The 21,791-nt window shown below is 43.2% G+C and overlaps 1 pseudogene; it reads right to left on the bottom strand.

The window, feature by feature from the left end:
• Window positions 1-5,221: 5,221 nt before the first annotated feature.
• On the bottom strand, window positions 5,222-21,491 carry LOC111748942 (ATP synthase membrane subunit K, mitochondrial-like; annotated as a pseudogene).
• Window positions 21,492-21,791: the final 300 nt, after the last annotated feature.

Raw genomic sequence — 21,791 nt, 5'->3', positions numbered from 1 at the left:
ACACTAGACAAAAAGCCAGCTGGAGCATCGGATTCCTATCCTGGGCCACCTTCAGAACTGGCTTCCATAGCACCGGCTGATGTCCATTCTGATCCTGGACCAACACTGGAGCTTGTTGAAGCCACAGGTCTTCCTTCTCCAGCTTCATCACCAACACCAGATGAAGGGCCACCTGGAAGGGTGGATTTCCATCCTGGGCCACTTCCAACTGGCTCCCAGATGAACAGCTGATATTGATCCAGCTCCTGTTCCAACAGTGGAGCCCCATACACCATTAAGTCCTCCATCTCCAGCACCATCTGGGGCACCAGAGGCTGAGCTAGTTGCCACACCTTCTCTGCAGCAGCTCCTTATTGACAGCCAGGGAACATCTGCTCCAGAAGCAGACCCTTACTTCTCCTCACCTGAGTGGGTAGTTTTTGGGTTTTGTAACAGTATTTTTCCAGCTCAATTTATTCTGTATAGTTTACAGTATTTTAACTGGTAGATTGCTCATTAAATAAAGTTTTGTTTTAATAATAGCTTTCAAGTGTGTAATGTAGTGGCTTTATGTACTTCCACAATCCTATTCACCATCACCAGTATCTACTTCAAAACATTTTTATCAGCACTGTGATGGTTAATGGTATTGTCAACTTGTATAGGCCATGATTCTCAGGGGTTTGGCAGACATTATGTAATCACACTCCATTTTAAGATCTGATGTGAGCAGCCAATCAGTTAGAAGAGACATTTCCTTGGGAACGTGGCCTGCAAATTAGTACATTTCCTGGGGTATGCAGCCATAAATCTGGCCAATGTGTCTTTCTCCATCCCTGTTTTGAAGGACCACCAGAAGCAGTTTGCCTTCAGATGGCAAGGCCAGCAATACACCTTCACTGTCTTATCTCAAGGTATATGATCTCTCTAGCCCTGTATCATAATTCAATCAACAGGGACCTCAATCACCCTTCCTTTCCACAATACATCACACTGGTCAATTACATTGATGACATTATGTTGATTGGACTTAGTAAGCAAGAAGTGTCAATGACCCTAGAGTTATTTGTAGAACATTTTGTGTGCTAGAGGGTGGGAATTATTCCCCCAAAATTCAGATATCTTCCACCTCAGTGAACTTTCTAGGGCTCCAGTGGTGTGGGCATGTCAAGATGTTCCTTGTTAAGTGAAGGATAAGTTGATGTATCTGGCCCCTCTGGCAACAAAACAGGAGGCACAACCCCTGCTGGACATCTTTGTATTTTGGAAGAAACATACTCTTCATTTGGGTGTGCTACTCCAGCCTATTTATCAAGTGACTTGAAAAACTGATAGTTTTGAGTGGGGCCCAGAACAAGAGAAGACCTTGCAAGAGGTTCAGACTGACGTGCAAGCTGTTCTGTCACTTGAGCCATATGATCCAGCTGATCCAGCGATGTTTGCAGAGTCATTTGCAAATAAAGATGTTATCTGGGGTCTTTGGCAGGCTCCTATTGATGAATCACAGTGCAGATCCTTAGGATTTTGGAGCAAAACCCTGCCATCCTCCACAGATAACTACTCTCCTTTTGTGAAACAGCTTTTGTCTTGTTAGTGGGTCTTAGTAGGAACTGAACTCTTAAACATGGGCCACCAAATCACCATGTGGCCTGAGTCACCCATCATGAATTGGGCGTTGTCTGACCCATAGAGCCATAAAGTTGGATGTGCACAGCAGCACTCCATCATTAAATGGAAGAGGTATATATGATACAGGGCCTGAGCATGACCTGAACACTCAAGTAATTTGCATGAGGAAATGGCCCAAATGCTCATGGTCCCCACTCCTGTCACATTACCTGCCCTCTCCCAGTTTGCACCTATGGCCTCAGTGGGAGTGCCTCATGATCAGTTGCCTGAGGAAGAGAAATATCGTGCCTGGTGCATTAATGGTTCTGCGTGTTGTGCAGGCACCACTTGAATGTGCACAGCGGCTCGCTGCAGCCCATTTCTGGGACTTCCCTGAAGGACAGTGATGAAGGGATATCTTCCCAAAGGCAGAACTTCAAGCAGTGCACCTGGTTGTTCACTTGGCTTGGAAGGATAAATGGCCAGATATGCAGCTGTACACTGATTCATGGGCTGTGGTCAATGGTTTGGCTGGATAGGCAGGGACTTGGAAGGAACATGATTGGGGAATTGGAACCAAGGAGGTATGGGGAAGTGGTATGTGACAGACATCTTCAAATGGGTCAAAGAACTCACATTAATGAGTGGTGACTCCTTGTCTTTTACCAGGGATCCCTCTTTCTGCATTGGGCCTTTAGAGCAGACAAAAACCATTATTGCTCTAAGCACCATTGCTGGGGTGAAATTATCGTTGTTGGATGTTTCATCCTGTGATCTGCTGAACTGGAATAATGAGGAGAGGCATAGTAATATGCGTAGGGCCTTTCCCACTTATTAGCTGTGAGATCTTCAGCAAATTACTGCCCCTCTCTGATCCTCAGTCTCCTCAGCTTTACAATGGGAGTAATACTGTCTTCCTCACAAGATTATTGCTGAGGATTACATTGAAATACTTGTGAAGCACCCAGAATGATGTCTGCCACATAATAGGCAATCAATGAAAGGGAGTTAAAGCAAGAGATACAGGAAAGGTGGCCTGTATGCAGGTTCAACCTGGGAGTGCACAGTAAAGTTGAGGGAGGGATTTCTTGTCACCCAGGGTATCAGACTCCTTCCTATATAGTTGTCAGTTAGGTCCTTCCTGCCCAGGTCCCCTATATTCAATGCCTAAAGAGGTTCATTTACTAGAGACTTTTTTACGACAAATACAGGTTTGACAAGGAAAGTCCGAACCCATACAATGAAGTGGGAGCTATGTACAGTTTACTGCGGTTAACAAAATTGTGTAGTGGGTAGGCCAGCAGTAGTTTCTCTCTCTTCTTCAAGAAATGAAGCTGTCAAGTCATATTTGAGCAGATCTCGAGATCAACTTTTGCTATGCAGATGTAGGCTAAGGGCTTTTATGCCATGAGTAAGACATTTGTATTTGACTAGGAAAGCGGCTCCTCTTGTAGCATGCAGAAGTCTAAGGAAGATTTGTACAAGTTACACAAGAAACTCAGGGGTCTCCTGGGAGAGAAGGAATTGAATGTATCTTATCACAACCAACCATGGCCAACATCAGTACCAACCATCACTACTACCACCACCACTACCTCCACCACCATAGCCATCGCCATCTCCACCATACAACCCATCACCACCACTTCTACTACCACTGTCACCACCCTCACCAACGCCAATACTACAATTTCCACCACCACCATCATAGCACCAACCATAATCATCACTATAATTACCATCACCACTTCCATTATACAACCCACCAGCAGCATCGCATCACCTACTGTCACCACCATCATGCTACCCACCACCACCTTCACCACCTCCCTTACACAGCTCATCACCACCATCATTACCAGTACCACCATCACCATCACTCTTACCATCAATTTTACCACCACCATCAATGATGCCGCCTGCCACCAGAACCACCCTCATTACTCTCAATATCAACATCATCAGCATCACCACCTCCATTACAAAACCTGTCACTGCTACCATTACCACCCTCACTTTCACCATTGTTCCTTCCCCTACAATTCAGATCTCTAAGTTTGGAGAAATGAATTTTGGCCTAGGCCCATTGGCCAAAGACCCTAATATGAAGTTCTAAGAGAGAGAGAACACATGGACTTTCCTTGGCCCTAAAAGGGGAGAGAGGAAGTGGAGTGATAGTTTTCTTTTTCTTTTTGAGGCTACGGATCTTGAGATCTACTTGCACCCTGATGTATATGTGGGAAAAATAATACACAACTGGTTTGGGGGAACTCAGACCCTCTAAGTCTGAGAAAACAGAGCGTTATCCTTTCTTAAAGGAAAGCTGGGTCCATTAATCTTAATTCAACCAGCTCATTAAGCAAAAAGACTCCCAAAACTACCCCAAATTCACCATCATGGGGCAGTCTATCACCCAAGGAAACAGTGGGGATGAGATAATCAAGTGGGGAAATGGCCCCTGGTGAGTGTGAGCCTTGAAGGTGATTAGACACAAACGTTGGACTTTCAGATATTCCCAGAAAGTGGACAAGGCTTGAGGGTTTCTCTTTAGGGTCTGGCTGAGACTTATTAATCCTACCTCAAATAATAAAAAGAGAGCAAGAGTGAGTCAGGAAGTGAAAAATACAAGTCAGAGACAATTTCCATACTATGTGGTCCTGGCATTAATCTCCAATCCCTACTAACTGAGAATCAAGGGGCTCCTCATCTGGGTTTGGCAAGGACTTCTCTGTCCTGGTCCAATCTTTTCTTCTGTCACCTGGTTCTGCAGTCCTCACTGGTCCTCCTTTGTGTGCCATGCTGTTCCACATCAAGCTTTCAGGCATTAGGAAAGGGGCTTTCTTAAATACAAGTTCTTTGCCTGTTTTGCCTTTTACACTGAGATTGCAGAGGATTCTAATTCTTTTCCAGCCTGAAGGTACAGAGCTTCATCAGCTGTGTTCACATAGCTTTAAGGTCCCTGGGTGGCTATGGAAACAGCACGGGGATGGTGAGTGACCTCCTCTAACCTCACAAGGGGGAAGAGAACCAAGATCAACGGCCCAAGCCTGTCCCCATGAGGTGGAGGCCAAACACGCCTCCTCTCTCCACTGTCTTCACCAATTCTGACACCAACCGTCCCTCACACAGCACTCTCTACTTCTCTGCTGGGTTCGATAATTCATTGCAGTGGTCACACAGAACTCACAGCCCATACTTTTTATTATGGGGTTTATTAGAGAACTAACAGGTTACAGTTCAGCTCCAGGAACACTCAAGGACACAGTTCTTCCATAGGCCAGTCTCTTCCCAGCCATGCTCGCAGGCCCAGTTCTCCCTGACCCTAGGCCTCTGCCCAAAGGCACTCTCTGTCCGTGAGCTGGAAAGCCCAATGTGCAGTCTCCCTGCTGCCAGGTCTCTGCTGCCACTTCTCACTGCCTTTAGTGTTACAGTTCTCTCTCTCTCTGTCTCCTGGTTCCAGGAGCTTCTCAGCATAGGGATCCCAGGTCCAAAGGACATGCTCTCTGCTCCTGGCTATTCTTCCATGGTGGTGGAGGGATCTTCTCCTTCCTACCTCCTTCAAGCCTAGCAGGATGGCAAACCTGATCAATCCTTTTGGTGGCCGCAATTACCATATCTGCATAGTCCTGCCCAATCACTTGCGTGGGAGTTGCAAGACCATGGCTAGAAAGGCCACACGAAAGTCATCCATCACACCGCAGTGGCGCAAACAGTTTGCATTGGACTATGAACCAAAAGGTTGGGGATTCGAAAACACCCAGCAGTGCCACAGAAGAAAGGCCTGGCAATCTTCTGCCATTAAGATTACAGCCAAGTAAACCCTATGGAGCTTGATTCTACTCTGTAACAATTGGGGTCACCATGAGTAGGAATTGATTCAACAGCAACAGGTTCTGTTGGGGTTTTCGTATAGCTTTAACTTTACCTTTTGCTATTGGGACGTTAAGGGAATCATGCCTCCTTTTCCAAGTTGGCTGTGAAATACTGCTGCTGACATGTTCACTGGGAATGGCCTTGTATTGCCTGCTCTGCTCAGCGTTCTGCCTCGCTCTGGTCTGCGCACCCTCTGATCTGTGTCGCCCGAGTATGAGGAGGTTTTAAAGCCTGTGCTGTTAATTGGGTGGCAAGAGAAGTAAACAGCCTACAAAGGCCTCCCCTGAGTCATCATCAGCTCTGGGGGGAATTGGATGTTGCACTGGGAACTATTCCCCCCCACCCCCCACCAGCTACAGCTATCTGAGCTGTCTGAGGTTTTTATTTTCATGTTTTGTTTTTTAACTATTTTGTGCACACTTCTATGCAGGCTGCCCAGGCAGTTCTCCAGCCCACACACTGCCCAGCTCAGCTTTGACCCAGTAATTCAGCCTGGAACCAAGGTAGAGCCAGAGAAACTGCCACCATGAGCACAAATTACTGACACAAAGGGCCCCAGACAGACTTGTGTCCCTAAGGCCCCCAGCTGCCTGGGTCTGTTAGCTGAAGCTTGAGGAGTTTTTAGTTTTTAAAATACTTCAGTCGCTAATATCAAAAGAGGCGCTGTCTAAAACTTATAAGGTATACACATAGCAAGGGAATCAAATTTTGAACATCGGGACTGAGGGCAGTATTTTTTTTTTTTTTAATGTTCTCAAGTTTAGCAAGAAGCACTGTTGTGTTTATGTAAATTTTATATGCACTAACATGGAAATTATTATTATGGGACAAAAAACTTGAGATTCTTTGAAGGAAAAACACAAATAAGGACAGAAGAAATAATGCAGCAATGACAAGACCCCTTAGCAGTTAGTTAGCCCGTGTGGTAAAATTAAGGTGGAAAAAGTTCTAATTGTCCCATTCTGGTTCCAGCTGAGTCCTTCTCAAAGGACTGAGATAAAGTATATGTGTGGGTGGGTTAGAAAGAGAGACCAAAAACCTGTTGCCCTTGAGTCGATTCTGATTCATAGCGACCCTACAAGACAGAGTAGAACTGCCCCATAGGGTTTCCAAGGAGTGGCTGGTGGATTTGAACCGCCAACTTTTTGGTTAGCATCTGAGCTCTTAACCACTGCATCACCAGGGATTTAAGAAAGAGAAAGAGAATGTAAATGTGAGTGTGCCAGTGTAAGTTGTGTTTGTAAACATGATTGTAAATGTGAATGTGTGTGTGACTATGAATATAAGAGTGTAATGTGTATATCTGAAGGTGAGTGTAAGCTGTGTGAGAGTGAACCTGCATGTATAAGTTTGTGAATATGTGAATGTAAGTACGTGAATATGTGTGTGTGTGAGTCATGTAAGTGTGAGAGTAGCTATGTATGAGTAGAAGTTGTCTGGTGTGAATGTGAGTGTACAAGTCTGTGTGTAAGTGGGTGTGAGTGTGAATGTGTGTATGAGTGTAAGTTATGTGAGTGTGTGCATTTACTATGCATCCGAAGATGTAAGATTTAGGAATCTCAACTTTGAAAACTCTATTATTTCTGAGCACTAACAGCCCCTTGTCCCCAGCGAGGTTAGCTTGGGAGTTGGTAATGGCTACAAGGAGCCCTGGTTGTGCGGTGGTTAAGTGCTCAGCTGCTAACTGAAAAGTTGGTGGTTTGAACCCACCAGCCATTCCACAGGAGAAAGATGTGACAGTCTGCTTCTGTAAAGATTGCAGTCTTGGAAACCCTATGGGGCAGTTCCACTCTGTCCTACAGGGTCACTGTGAATCAGAATCGACTCAACAGCAACAGGTTATAACGTCCATCCAGCCCTATTTGCCCAGGACAGAACTCATTTATGCCTGTTGTCCTGGCATAACTTTCATTTCTTTGCAGCCGTATTGATTTTTGGTTGAGGTATAACTCACATCAGTAAAGGACACAACTCTTAAGGATACAGCCTGATGATCACTCCAGGGAAGTTTCCCAGGGTTTCTCATCAGCCTACCTGAAAGAGGGTAGATTTCATTGTCCGCTAGCATTTTACTTCCCCTGTGGTCTTTGAGGGATACTTTATACATGCTGGAGAATCAAAGGAAATGTATTGCAGCTGTCTGGAAACCAGGGAGGATTTAAATTACATTGCCTTGACTTGATGGGCTTTAAGGATATGTCGATTCCAGAAGGTGGAAATTATTATAAATCTTCATAGAAGTTACCATAATTCAAAGCATCTAAACTTCCCTTTACCCCGTCACCACCAGTCCAGCCTTCCTCTGATAAACTTGACTTTGGTTAAAGGAATGAGTCATCCCACTGGGAATCATATAGGAACTGTGGGAAAGAGTATGGGATTTGGAGTTGGCCAGGCTTAGCTTTGCAACTTGGCTCTACCATTTGCTAGCTCTGTGCCCTTGGGTAAGTTGCTTTAACTCCTCTGGGCCTCAGTTTCCTAAATATAAAAGGGGCAACACGATTTACTTTGCAGAGCTGGGGTCAGGATGATATTTAATGAATATATGGGGCCTGGCGCATGGGCACCAAGTAGATGATAGCTAATATTTAAGTCAGATTTAAGGATCAGAATAAAAGCAAAGTGTGGCAGATTATATTTTCCAAAATTGGCTGCAGCACTATTTCCAGTCTCACTCATTCTTCCAGAATTTTGCTGCTCCCTGTCAAGAGGCAGGGTCTATTTCTCCTCCCTGTGAACCTGGACAAAACTTTCTGACTGCTTCAATAAATAAACAATGTGGCAGAAGCAATGTTACATGACTTCAGAGGCTAGATCAAAAAGGACAATACAGCTTTTGCCTAGTCCTCTCTCTCTAGCAAGATGCTTACCCTTGGAACTCAGCCACCATGCTATGAGGAATCCCATACTAGCCTACATAGAAATATGACATAGATAGGCCCACATGAAAAGGAATTGAGGCCCCCAGCCAATAGCCATTATCAACCATCAGACTTATGAATGAACAAGGCTTCAGATGATCTCAGCTCTCACATACAAGACATCCCTGCTGTGTGCTGCTCAAATTCCTGACCCACAGGATCCATGAGCATAATAAATGGTTGTATTAGCTATGAATTTTTGAGGTAATTTTTTAACGGGGGTAGTAATTAGAATTCAGTGTAATCAAGGTGTTTCAGATGGGGTTGACATTTCTCTCGTACATCTGCATCAGGCTGTTTGCTTTCATTCATTCCAAAATCAAAGGTTAAAAGCCTATTTTACATATTTGTACTCTTGCTTATGTTTGTAACCCAGTATGGAGGTTTCTTTTCACAAAATTAATTGGCTCTGTACTCAAACCCAATGTGGTCTTCTATATCCAAGCTCCTACAGCCCTGGGTATTATTTAACACTGCCCATTTACTAGCCTTTGGGAGGTGGAACTATAAAATAATGTAACCACTGTATAACCAACGATGTGTGAAGTTGTATATCCAAATTGCTGCTATCCCATCCAGACAGCAGCTGTGGAAAACTGAATCCTGTTCCTTTGTTTTCCATGCCACAAAGATGGAAACTTCCTCTAGTACTATGAATTCATTTGAGGAAGGAGAGAATTACAGTAAATTAACAAGACCTTCAGGAGCCCTGGCAGGTCCGTGGTTAAAGCAATCGGCTGCTAACCAAAATGTGGGTGGTTTGAACCCATCAGCCACTCCATGGGAGAAAGATGTGGCAGTCTACTTCTGTAAAGATTTACAGCCTTGGAAACCCTGTGGGAGACTTCTATTCCATCCTATAGAGTTGCCATGAGTCAAAATTGACTCAGTCGCAGTGGGTTGGTTTGGTTAGCAAGACCTCAGGTCACAGCCAAGGAAAATTAGGCCAGAAAGCTAAGGCAGCAGCAACACCAGTTTTGCAGACGGGTCCAAACCAGAGAGAATGGGATCCACAGGCAGATCATGCTCATGAGAACCACACTATGGTCTAGAGCAGTGGTCACAGTAGAGTGCATAATAGAGTGGCTAGAGCATGAGCTTTGGATCAAACTAAGCTGGGTTCACATCTGATTTCTCCACATACTGGCTGTGTGACTTTGGGTGAGTTCCTCAATTTTGTCATCTGTAAAATAGTACCTGCCTCTGGCAGAGGTTACCAGTTGTCTTCCAAAGATATGCATTCCTCCTATATAGTGTAGTTGGGGCTAGAAGCAGCTGCCCAGCATCTAAATTGCTCTGTGTGACTAACTAGACCTGGTTAATGAAATACAAGCAGAGGTCACTTCTATCACTTCTATGCTGAGGTGGCTAAGTGCCCAGTGCACATTGCCCACACTAACTTCCCCTTTCCTGGTGAACCTGGAGGTCAAGAGTTAAAGACAGTGACATCACAAGGTAGAGTGAGCCTGGATCCCTGCATCACCACTTCGAAGAGAATCACTCAACCTAGAACAGGCACACTGCACCTTGTGTGAGTTACTATGTTAACAGACTGAAAATTGGCGGTTGTTTGTTACAGCTGCTAGCTTACCCAGCTCATACACTGTTAGATAATCGTTAACTGCATAATTGTAGGTAATTATAAACGATTTTTTATCATTTGTCTTTCCCACTTGACTGGATGTTCCTTGAAAGCAAGGACTGGACCCTATTGACCCAGTGTCTTACACTGTGTCTGGTGCACATGTTATGGATTGAATTGTGTCCCTCCAAAAAATGTGTGTCAACTTGGCTAGGCCATGCTTCCCAGTATGGTGTGATTGTCCACCCTTTTGTCATTTGATGTGATTTTCCTGTATGTTGTAAATCCTAACTCTATGATGTTAACGAAGTGGGATTAGCGGAAGTTATTATGTTAATGAGGCAGGACTCAATCTGAAAGATTAGGCTGTGTCTTAAGTCAATCACTTTTGAGATGTAAAAATGAGAATTCAGCAGGGAGACATGGGGACCTCATACCACCAAGAAACCAGAGCCAGGAGAATACTGTGTCCTTTGGACCAGAGTCCCTGCACTGAGAAGCTCCTCAGCCGGGGAAGATTGATGATAAGGCCCTTCCTCCAAAGCTGACCAAGAGAGGAAGCCTTCCCCTGGAGCTGACACCCTGAGTTTGGGCTTCTAGCCTCCTAGACTGTGAGTGAATAAATTTCTCTTTGTTAAAGCCACCCACTCGTTGTATTTCTGGTATAGCAGTGCTAGATAACTAAGACAACATACAAGGCAGTGAGTAAAATGGAATTTGCAGCTTGATTAAGAGAAGAGAATTAGACTCTGGGCTCTTCAACAAAAGGAGAAAGGAAAGGTTGATGTTTTTTTTTTTAAAAAAAAAAAAGCTTCATTACTGAAAGTAGTTATTTAAACACTTGCCAGAAGCACTGGAAGAAAAACAAATCCACTTAGCAGTAAAGTTATGATTTTCCAATCAGCACTTTGATGCCAAGTGGGACTGGAGAAATGAGTTTTCCCAATAGAAACTTTTGGAAACCAAGGTTTCCTATTAGATTTTCTTTAAAGTTCCACAATGCTTTTCAAGGTTGATTAAATGGTTGGCTTAACCACTGGTTCATGCTTTCAGCAGATGAAATGGAGTCATTTAGAGAAGGAAATGATTGTGTAAATGCAAAATTGGTAGCAAGAATTGTATCTGAAAATGATACCTTATTGGCACCATCTGGGTTTTCTCTTTCAATTATCAACGTGAATAAACATAACTTGCATTCATATAGCACTTTCTTTTTATCATTCCCGGGTGTTTTCACAACAATTCTGAGTTAGGACACGTTTTATTGTCATTATTTCAAGATGGAAAATCCATGAAATAAAGAGAGTTGTGATTTGGCCACATCTCCTGGCTCATGTGAGAATCAGAAGCCAGATCTCCTGACTCTCAACATAGGCCTTTTTCCCCACCAGACGTCCCAGGTCGATACGTGTTCATCATGGATGATAGCCCAGTAGGAACCAAATCAGACAATGTTTGAGTCCAGTCTGGACAAGGTCTCATGTTTGGGTCTCTCACGGGATGAAAAAGTAAACTAGGACATGGGCCTATAGTCCAACAACAGCCCAAAAACCAAAACCAAATCCGTTGCCGTCGAGTCAATTCCAACTCACAGCGACCCTATAGGTCAGAGTAGAACTGCTCCATAGTTTCCATGGAGTGCCTGGTGGATTTGAACTGCAGACCTTTTGGTTAGAAGCTGTAGCACTTAACCACTACACCACCAGGGTTTCCAAACAATGGCCCAGCTAGAGAGAAATAATCTAAATATGTGACCAGTTAAAAAACTAAATAAAATGTTCTCCCCTTTCAGTAGCAGAAGATAGAGCATAGGACAAAGAAAAAAAAAAAAAAAAAACCCATTGCCGTCAAGCAGATTCCGACTCATAGTGACCCCGTAGGACAGAGTAGAACTGCCCCACAGAGTTTCCAAGGAGCACCTGGTGGATCCGAACTGCCGATCTTTTGGTTAGCAGCCGTAGCACTTAACCACTATGCCACTAGCGTTTCCAGAACATAGGATATGTGAGGTTAAATGACAAATAAGTAGCACATATCCAAGAAGTATGATAGCCGTTCAGAGGAGCCATTCAGAAGAGAAGAGAGGCTTTGATAAGTGCACACAATTGTAAAAGACAATAGCAGGATCGAGGAAGTAAGAGAAAGCAGGGTCACCACAGCCAGGGAAGCAAAGCAATTGAATAGGGAGAGGTTAAGCAGTGGTGAAAGGAGGCAGGGAAGCCAGTGAGAAGTTTGAAGGCAAAGTCTATTGAGATTGGGGAACAGGAAGCTATTGGTGAGCTTGGAGATGGGAGACTAACTGGATGATGGAGAGAAGGATAAGTTATAGGTACAGGGCTGCAGCAGATGCTGTCAATGCTCACCCACATCCCCTGGACTTCCTGTGGGTTCTGGCTGACTTTCAACTGGGAATCTGCACCTCTTTGCTTAAGAGATTTTATTTATTTATTGCCCCAAAACTCTGGCCTCTCTGCCATGAGGCAAGTCAGAAGTGCTGGGGAATGAGGAGCCCCAGGAGTAGCCTTGTGACTCTCAGGAATTGGTGTGTAAATACCCAAGCTCCCTTGCCTTGCCCTTGCTTTGGGGTGGCACAATCCTCAGGCATGCACTTTGTACCTTTTCCCAGAGTTTTCCTGCAGCATTAAGCTCCAGGAGCCCACTGTGGTAGCTGGCTTAATGCTCTTGTTGTTGAGTGCCATCGAGTCAATTTCCACTCAGCGATACCATGTGACAGAGTAAAACTGCCCCGACAGAATTTTCTAGGTTGTAATCATTATGAAAGGAGATCTCCAGGTCTTCTCTTCTGTGGAGCCACTGGGTGGGTTTGAACTGCCTACCTTTCAGTTAGCAGCCAATTGCTTGACTGTTGTGCCACCAGGGCTCCTTGTGAGTATTCTAGGACTGGCTTGATAGCACAATCTTTATTAGCTGCCTTTCCTTTCTTGTCTCATTTCCCCACTCTCCTACCAGCTTGTTTCCTATGCTTCTAAAATAAATTGCTTATACTTGAATCCTTGTATCAGACTCCTGTTCCCAGGGAACCCAAACTAAGACAGATGATCATGTAATTTATGGTTCAAACTAGGACACTTGTGAGAGTGGAAGGGGGAGGGGGTGCTGTTAATAATTATGGCAGAACAGCTAGTGCAAAGCAGGATTTGAATTCCCAGGGATATGCCTCTCCTTTAGGTGGGAGTAGAGGGGAGAGAAGTGAAATTTAAATACCGATTCCTTATAATAACAGACAGTAAAGATGTGCAGAGACTAAAGACGCCTTTTATTTAGTGAACGTTTGTGTCCTCTGCCCCAGTATTTGAGGGCTCTGGAAAGGAATATGTCTGCTCAAAAAAAGGCAAATATCTCAGGAGGAGAATGAACCATAAAAAGTAAGTTCGCCAACATTAGGAGCCCTAATACAAGGCATAAACAGAATACAAAACATTACTAAAAATGACAAAGAGAAACCAGATAACTGGGAGCTCCTAAAAATCAAACACCTATGCTCATCTAAAGACTTTACCAAAAGACTAAAGAGACCACCTACAGACTGGGAAAAAATTTTCACCTATGACATCTCCGACCAGCGCCTGATCTCTAAACTCTACATGATTCTGTTAAAACTCAACCACAAAAAGACAAACAACCCAATCAAGAAGTGGGCAAAGGATATGAACACACATTTCACTAAAGAAGATATTCAGGCAGCCAACAGATACATGAGAAAATGCTCTCGATCATTAGCCATTAGAGAAATGCAAATTAAAACTACGATGAGATTCCATCTCACTCCAAGGCTGGCATTAATCCAAAAAACACAAAATAGTAAATGTTGGAGAGGCTGTGGACAGACTGAAACACTTATACACTGCTGGTGGGAATATAATACGGTACAACCACTTTGGAAATCGATCTGGCATTTCCTTTAAAAGCTAGAAATACAACTACCATAAGACCCAGAAATCCCACTCCTCGGAATATATCCTAGAGAAATAAGAGCCTTTACACGAACAGATATATGCACACCCATGTTTATTGCAGCACTTTTACAATAGCAAAAAGCTGGAAGCAACCAAGGTGCCCATCAACAGATGAATGGGTAAATAAATTGTGGTATATTCACACAATGGAATACTATGCATCGATAAAGAACAGTGAGGAATCTGTGAAACATTTCATAACATGGAAGAACCTAGAAGGCATTATGCTGAGTGAAATTGGTCAGTTGCAAAAGGACAAATATTGTATAAGACCACTATTATAAGATCTTGAGAAATAGTTTAAACTGAGAAGAAGACATTCTTCTGTGGTTACGAGAGGGGGGAGGGAGGAAGGGTGAGAGAGGGTTATTTACTGATTAGATAGTAGATAAGAACTGCTTTAGGTGAAGGGAAGGAAAATACTCAGTACAGGGGAGGTCAGCACAACTGGACTGGACCAAAAGCAAAGAAGTTTCCTGAATAAACTGAATGCTTTGAAGGTCAGCAGAGCAGGGCCAGGGGTTTGGGGACTGAGAGAGGGTTATTTTATTGATTAGATAGTAGATAAGAACTACTTTAGGTGAAGGGAAGGACAATACTCAATACAGGGGAGGTCAGCACAACTGGACTGGACCAAAAGCAAAGAAGTTTCCTGAATAAACTGAATGCTTTGAAGGTCAACAGAGCAGGGCCAGGGGTTTGGGGACTATGGCTTCGGGGGACATCTAAGTCAATTGGCAAAATAAATTCTATTAAGAAAATATTCTGCCTTCCACTTTGAAGGGTGGCGTCTGGGGTCTTAAATGCTAGCAAGCAGCCATCTAAGATGCATCAATTGGTCTCAACACACCTGGACCAAAGGAGAATGAAGAACACGAAGGTCACAAGGTAATTATGAGCCCAAGAGACAGAAAGGGCCACATGAACTGGAGACTACATCATCCTGACACCAGAAGAACTAGATGGTGCCCGGCCACAACCGATGACTGCCCTGACAGGGAGCACAACTATGAACCCCTGAGGGAGCAGGAGAACAGTGGGATGCAGACCCCAAATTCTCAAAAAAAGACCAGACTTAATGGTCTAAGACTAGAAGAATCCTGGCTGTCATGGTCCCCAAACCTTCTGTTGGCCCAGGACAGGAACAATTTCTGAATCCATCTCAGCAGACATGGATTGGACTGGACAATGGGTTGGAGAGAGATGCTGATGAGAAGTGTGCTACTTGCATCAGGTGGACACTTGAGGCTATGTTGGCATCTCCTGTCTGAAGGGGAGATGGGAGGGTAGAGGGGGTTAGAAACTGGCAAAATGATCACAAAAGGAGAGACTGGAAGGAGGGAGCGGGCTAACTCACTGGGGGCAGAGTAAGTGAGAGTGTGTAGTAAGCTGTATATAAGTTTATGTGTGAGAGACTGACTGGATTTGCAAACTTTCACTTAAAGCAAAACAAAAATTATATATATATAAAAAAAAATTCTGTGTCCAGACCCCAGGAAAACCAGGCTGTGCGTCTCTAAACTCCCTGTGATCCTACCAGGGCACCAAGCCATCCTGTCAACCTTAGTCAATAAGGCTTTCATCCAGGGCATCACTGGGCATCTCCTTCCTCCTTCCTCTCATTTTCCATTAGTGATATGAGTGCAGTCCTCTCTGTAGCTGCTCAAACAGGCGAGCCTCTCTTGGTCTCATATTCATGGCCTCTTCGTTGGTCCCAGCAGCCCCCAGGATATTGTCTGGAAATGGATGCTTTAATACCCAAGACCTTTCTACTTCTTCCCTGCAGAAGGGATTTTCCCCCCTCCAGGAAAATATTTCAAGAAAACAATTTTCTTGTGTGGCTGAAGACCTGCTGCTGCTGCTGCTGCTGCTGCTAAGAGCTCTCTGGATGGGATGGTACTAAGAAGGGACAAGAAGCTAACCTTGTTTTTCCTTCCCTATGCACATACTGGAAACCCTGGTGGCACAGTGGCTAAGAGCTTCATGCTGCTAACCAGAAGGCTGGCAGTTCGAATCCACCAGGTGCTCCTTGGAAACTCTGTGGGGCAGATCTACTCTGTCCTATAGGGTCGGTATGAGTTGAAATCGACTCAAGGGCAACCAGTTCAGTTTTTATGCACATCTAGAGTCCCTGGTGGGGCAAATGGTTAATGTGTTGGGCTACCACCCAAAAGGTTGAAGGTTGGAGTCTACCCTGAGGCACCTCAGAAAAAGGCCAGGCGATCTAGTTCTAAAAAGTCAGCCTTTGAAGAATCCATGGAGCATAATTCTACCCTGACACATATAGGGTCACCATGAGTCTAAATCAAATTGGTAGTAACTGGTTTATGCACGTACTAATCCCATGCCTTGAGCCATGGTGTCTCAGTGGTTAAGAGCTATAGCTTTTAACCAGAAGGTTGGTGGTTCAAATCCACCAGGCGCTCCTTGGAAACCATATGGGATAGTTCAGCTCTGTCCTAAATGGTTGCTATGAGTCAGAATCAACTCATTGGCAATGGGTTTGTCTTTTTTTGTTTTTAATTCCGTCCCTGGATTCGACATAGCAGTGTCCATATGATGTCAATGGTGCAACCCGAGGTCTTTCGTAGGAAAGGGACTTCTGCTCTCCAGCAATCAGTGTCTAGCTGGGTTGTGATGCTGACTGTTTTTAATGGCTCCTAGGACCCCATTCCTGAGAGACGTGTCCCATCCCTTGGCCTCCCTGCTCTTGATAATCTGACTTGCCATTGTTCTGTCCCCTTGAGTTTGGAATTGATATATAAATAGATAGGTCGGTATTGCATATACTGCGGCAGACATTTTTGAATTTTCTCCAGCAAAATTTTATTTGCATGTGATATTAATGATTAAAAAGAAAAAAAAAAAAACCAAACCTGCTGCCATTGAGTTAATTCTGACTCATAGCGACCCTAAAGGACATTAGTGGTTGGTGTATAAATTGGCATTATAGTCATATTAACTGGTCTTCCTTGTAAGAGTATGGATATTATCCTATCACTGACAGCACTGTACTTCAGGATTGACCTTGAAATGTTCTTTTTGACAATGAATGTGACACCACTCCTCTTCAGTTTGTCATTTCCAGCAGAGTAGACCATAAGCTTATCTGATTCAAAATGACCAATACAAGTCCATTTCATGCTCACTAATACCTAGAATATCAGTCTTTACGTGTTCTATTTCATTGTTGAAGACTTCCAGTTTTCCTAGATTTATACTACGCACATTCCACATTCCAATTATTAATGGATGTTTGCAGCTGTTTCTTCTCATTTTGAGTCTTGCCACATCAGCGTACGAAGATCCTGAAAGCTTGACTCCATCCTAGTCATTAAGGTCTACTCTGCATTAAGGAGGTAGCTCTGCCCCAGTCGTCTTTTGAGTGCCTTCCAAAATGAGGAGCTCATCTTCTAGCACTATATCAGACAATGTTTCGCTGCTATTCAGAAGGTTTTCATTGGCCAGTTTTTTTTAGAAGTCACCATGTCCTTCTTAACAGTCTGTCTTAGTCTGGAAGCTCCATTGAAACCTGTCCACCATGGGTGACCCTGCTGGTATTTGAAATATTGGTGGTAGTATAGCTTCCAGCATCACAGCAACATGACAGCCACCACAGTAGAACAAGCTGGCAAACAAGTGGTGGGAAGACTACCTAGATAAAAGCAAAAGCAAAACAAAAAAAAAATTTAAATATCACTGTGATTATTCGAAAAGTTTTGTATAAAACACGGCAATGGCCTACATGACTGCACAACTTCCCTTCCAGATCTAGAATAATTCTTTAAAGTTTTTGGCCCCTAATTCTTCTAAATGTGTGGTGTTCACTTGACCCTGTTCATCTGCCCCCCCCCCCCCGGTGGCCATTATACAAATAACAGGTCGAAGAGTAACTCTTAGGGCAAGGGCTGCTTTCTCTTTCAACAGTACTTCATTCATTCATATGAACATCACCTACTATATGCCAGACCTTACACTAGATGCTAGACATAAGAAACTAACAAGATAGAACACTGCAATCAAGGGTGATAGAGAAACAAGTGAATAGATAATTACAAATTAGTGAAACAAGGGTCATGGAGAAGTATACAGAGAATGCTGGGAGTGTACATAGGATACTTGGGCTGGCCTTGGCATTGGGTTAGGGCAAATGAGGGGAAGTGGAGAAGGTGGGGATTGAGAAGGGCAGGTAGAGTTCCTAAATTCAAGTAGGAGTAGGAGATAAGAGAAGTCATTGGGAATTCAGGGAGTTGCCAGGATGCTCGTTCAGTATGACAGAAGTCAGAACACAGGTTTTAAGGGAGGAGAGCAACAGGTGGGGTCAGAGAAATTGGTTGGGGCCAGGTCACAAAAGGCTTTTTATGTCACACTAGAGTTTGAGCTTATATCCCCTAGGTTAGCAGTACCCAAATTTTTTTGATTATGTTCCTTATCAATAAAAATATTTGTGTATACACCTCCAATATATGAATATTTATTCATTTATACATTTTATACCTAGGCAGTGTAGTGTAATAGTTAAGAGCTTGGGCTCTGGAGCCAGATGGACTATATTCCAAATCCTGGCCATGCTACTTTTTAGGGGCGTGACCCTGAGCAAACAAAATTCTCTATACCTCACCTTCCTCATCTGTAAACCATAAGTTTTATGTTAACTTGCTGTCAAGTCGATTCTGACGCCTAGCGGCAGATTGGCCTCTTCTGATTGTACTTATACCAAACTCATCAGTGCAGGTAATTCCCACATTTAACTCTTAGCAGTGACATTGGAGCCTTGGGTGGGGCTTGCGAACCTTCTTTTATAACATGCTTCCAAGTAGTGCTGATGCTGCTGGTCCAAGTACTACACTTTCACATTCTGAAAAGAAAATATAAATATCAAATAAACTACCTTTGAAAAATATTTTTTATTTTTCTAGCAGAACTGAATGGTACCTGGCTACCATTACCAAATGCTCTGACAGGGATCACAAGAGAGGCTTCCAGACAGAGCTGGAGAAAAATGGAGAACAAAATTCTAACTCACAAAAAAACACCAGACTTACTGGTCTGACAGAGACAGGCGAAACCACAAGAGTATGGCCCCCAGAAACTCTTCTAACTCAGTACTGAATTCATTCCTGAGGTTCACCCTTCAGCCAAAGATTAGATAGGCACATAAAATGAACAATAATACTAAATGGGACTACCAACCCAGAGACAAGAAGGAGAAGGCAGGAGGGCACAGAAAAGCTGGACTCATGGGAATGGGAAGCCCAAGGTCAAAAAGGGGAGAGTGTTGACATGTCACAGGGCTGGCAACCAATGTCACAAAATAATATGTGTATTAATTATTTAACAAGAAGCTAATTTGCTCTGTAAACCATCATTTAAAGCACAATAAAAACAAATAAATTTTTATTTTACTTATTAGGACACAGCACATTTTTGTTCTCACTAAAAAATATGTGTGTGTGTATGTGTATATATATATATAAAACCCTGGTGGCCTAGGGGTTAAGAATCCAACTGCTAACCCAAAGGTCAGGGTCATCAGTCTGAATCCACTAGACTCTTCTGGGAAATGGGGCAGTTCTGCTCTGTCCTCTAGGGAAGTTATGAGTTGGAATCAACTTGATGGCAATAGGTTTGGTTTTTATTTGTTGTTGTTCATGTATATATATATATATATAGAAACTTTGATGGTGTAGTGGTTAAGAGTTTGGCTGCTAGCCAAAAGGTCAGCAGTTCGAATTCACCAGGCGCTCTTTGAAAATCCTATGGGGCACTTCTACTCTGTCCTATAAGGTTGCTGTGAGTTGGAATCCACTTGTCGGCGACGGGTTTGGTTTGGTTTGGTTTTATATATGTGTGTGCGTGTGTGTGTTTTAGAAAAGGTAAATATGCTCAATTTTTTGACAATGTTGGTTTAGTTCTAAATTCAGATTATTCCAGTACTTGAAAAAGAACTTGAGCAACAAGCACAGACACCAAATGGAAAAAGCGCTTTATGGACTTTGCCTAACAAGTTGTGATACTCATTTTTCAGCCTTCTCCACCAGGCATGCAAAGCTCTTTGTTGAAATTCAGCTAACGATTTCCATTTTTCCTAATGTCAATCAGTTATTCTTGCAAAATAATTTTCATATTGTTAACAAATTAGCTTATTTTAGCTTTTTATGAGGTTCAAATACCGTGTTTCCAAGCGTTTAAAGCATAGAAACGATTTTAATAGGTGGCCCACTTACACAATATTCTGCCTCAAAATCACCTAACACTATAGACATTTCCACTATCCCTTGTCAGTATACTCTCTACAAAGTATGAGTTTAATTTTTTTATTGTGTTTTAAGTGAAAGTTTACAGCTTTAGTTTCTCATACAAAAACTTATAAACACATTGTTATGTGACCCCAGCTGTTCTCTCTATAATGACAGCGCACTCCCCCTTTTCCACCCCAGATTTCCAGTGCCCATTCAGCCAGCTCCTGTCCCTTTCTGCCTTCTCAGCTCACCTACGGACAGTGTGAGTTTATTTTGAAGAGCTGTTACTCTCTCTCTTTTGTTTTGTTAGAACATAACCTTTCCCCTGAAAAGACAAATGTGGTTATTTTCTCAAATATCCTTTAGGTGCATTACTGACATCATTTTCATCATGGAAAAAGTCAGCAAGTTTGGAACATTATTTATAAAAGAAAAAACACATTCTTAAATCTGGTAACTCTTTTAAGTACATTGCCACAGGGAAGCTCGTTTTTCCCTCAGGTTGGTCATTTATTGTACAGATTGAGAACCACATGATGAGTTGACATGAGCTTCTCCAAGCGTGAGAACATACTAGTTGAGGTTCAGACAGTTTAGAATATGTTGCTTTCACAGCTGGAGTTTTTTTCAGACCTTAAGTTGAAGTATAGGAGAAGCAAAGCAATGCCCAGTACGTGACCAGCACACGATTCATTTTACTGGTGAGAGTACAAGACTTGAAATACTTTTTTGTACCACTGAACTGAAATTGCCCATCAGTTTCTGGAGCCGCCATGATTTTCAATCTTGTCAAAGCCACGAATTCCTCAGCCTGTGTCCTTCAACATATGCAGCCACCCTCGGCCCCAGAGAAACCCTTTTTTTTTTTAATAATTTTTATTGAGCTTTAAGTGAACGTTTACAAATCACGTCAGTCTGTCACATATAAGTTTATATACACCTTATTCCATACTCCCACTTACTCTCCCCCTAATGAGTCAGCCCTCTCCCTCCTTCCAGTCTCTCCTTTCGTGACAATTTTGCCAGTTTCTCACCCTCTCTACCCTCCTATCTCCCTCCAGACAGGAGATGCCAACACAGTCTCAAGTGTCCACCTGATACAAGTAGCTCACTCTTCGTCAGCATCTCTCTCCAACCCATTGTCCAGTCCCTTCCATGTCTGATGAGTTGTCTTCAGGAATGGTTCCTGTCCTGGGCCAACAGAAGGTTTGGAGACCATGGCAGCCAGGATCCAGAGAAACCCTTTTAACCTCATGTACTGTGATTGTGAAACACGTTTTCTTTCTCACCCATTTATTCTACTTCAAGGTACAGAGCTCTAATTTGCATTTCTCCCTTTTTGTTAAAATACACATAAAACAAAAAGCCCCCATTGGTAATACACAGTTCACTACAGATAATACAGAAAATGTACATATTGTTCCTATTAGAGTGACTTTGACCCAGCTGTGTGCTGCTAAATGTGTAACAACCAGCTCTTTGTAAAGAAAAAAGGGTATTGATTTGCAGTGCCTGCTAATTCTCATGGTGTAAATACTCCCACTACGGTGAATTTCAGGCTACCAACATGATGTCATGATCACAGAGTTGGGAAGAGATGCACAGCAGC

The sequence above is a fragment of the Loxodonta africana genome, chromosome 22 (assembly GCF_030014295.1).
Source record: "Loxodonta africana isolate mLoxAfr1 chromosome 22, mLoxAfr1.hap2, whole genome shotgun sequence".
Taxonomy (NCBI): Eukaryota; Metazoa; Chordata; class Mammalia; order Proboscidea; family Elephantidae; genus Loxodonta; species Loxodonta africana.
The sequence above is the reverse complement of the archived record's forward strand: the minus strand, read 5'-3'. Positions and strand labels throughout refer to the sequence as shown.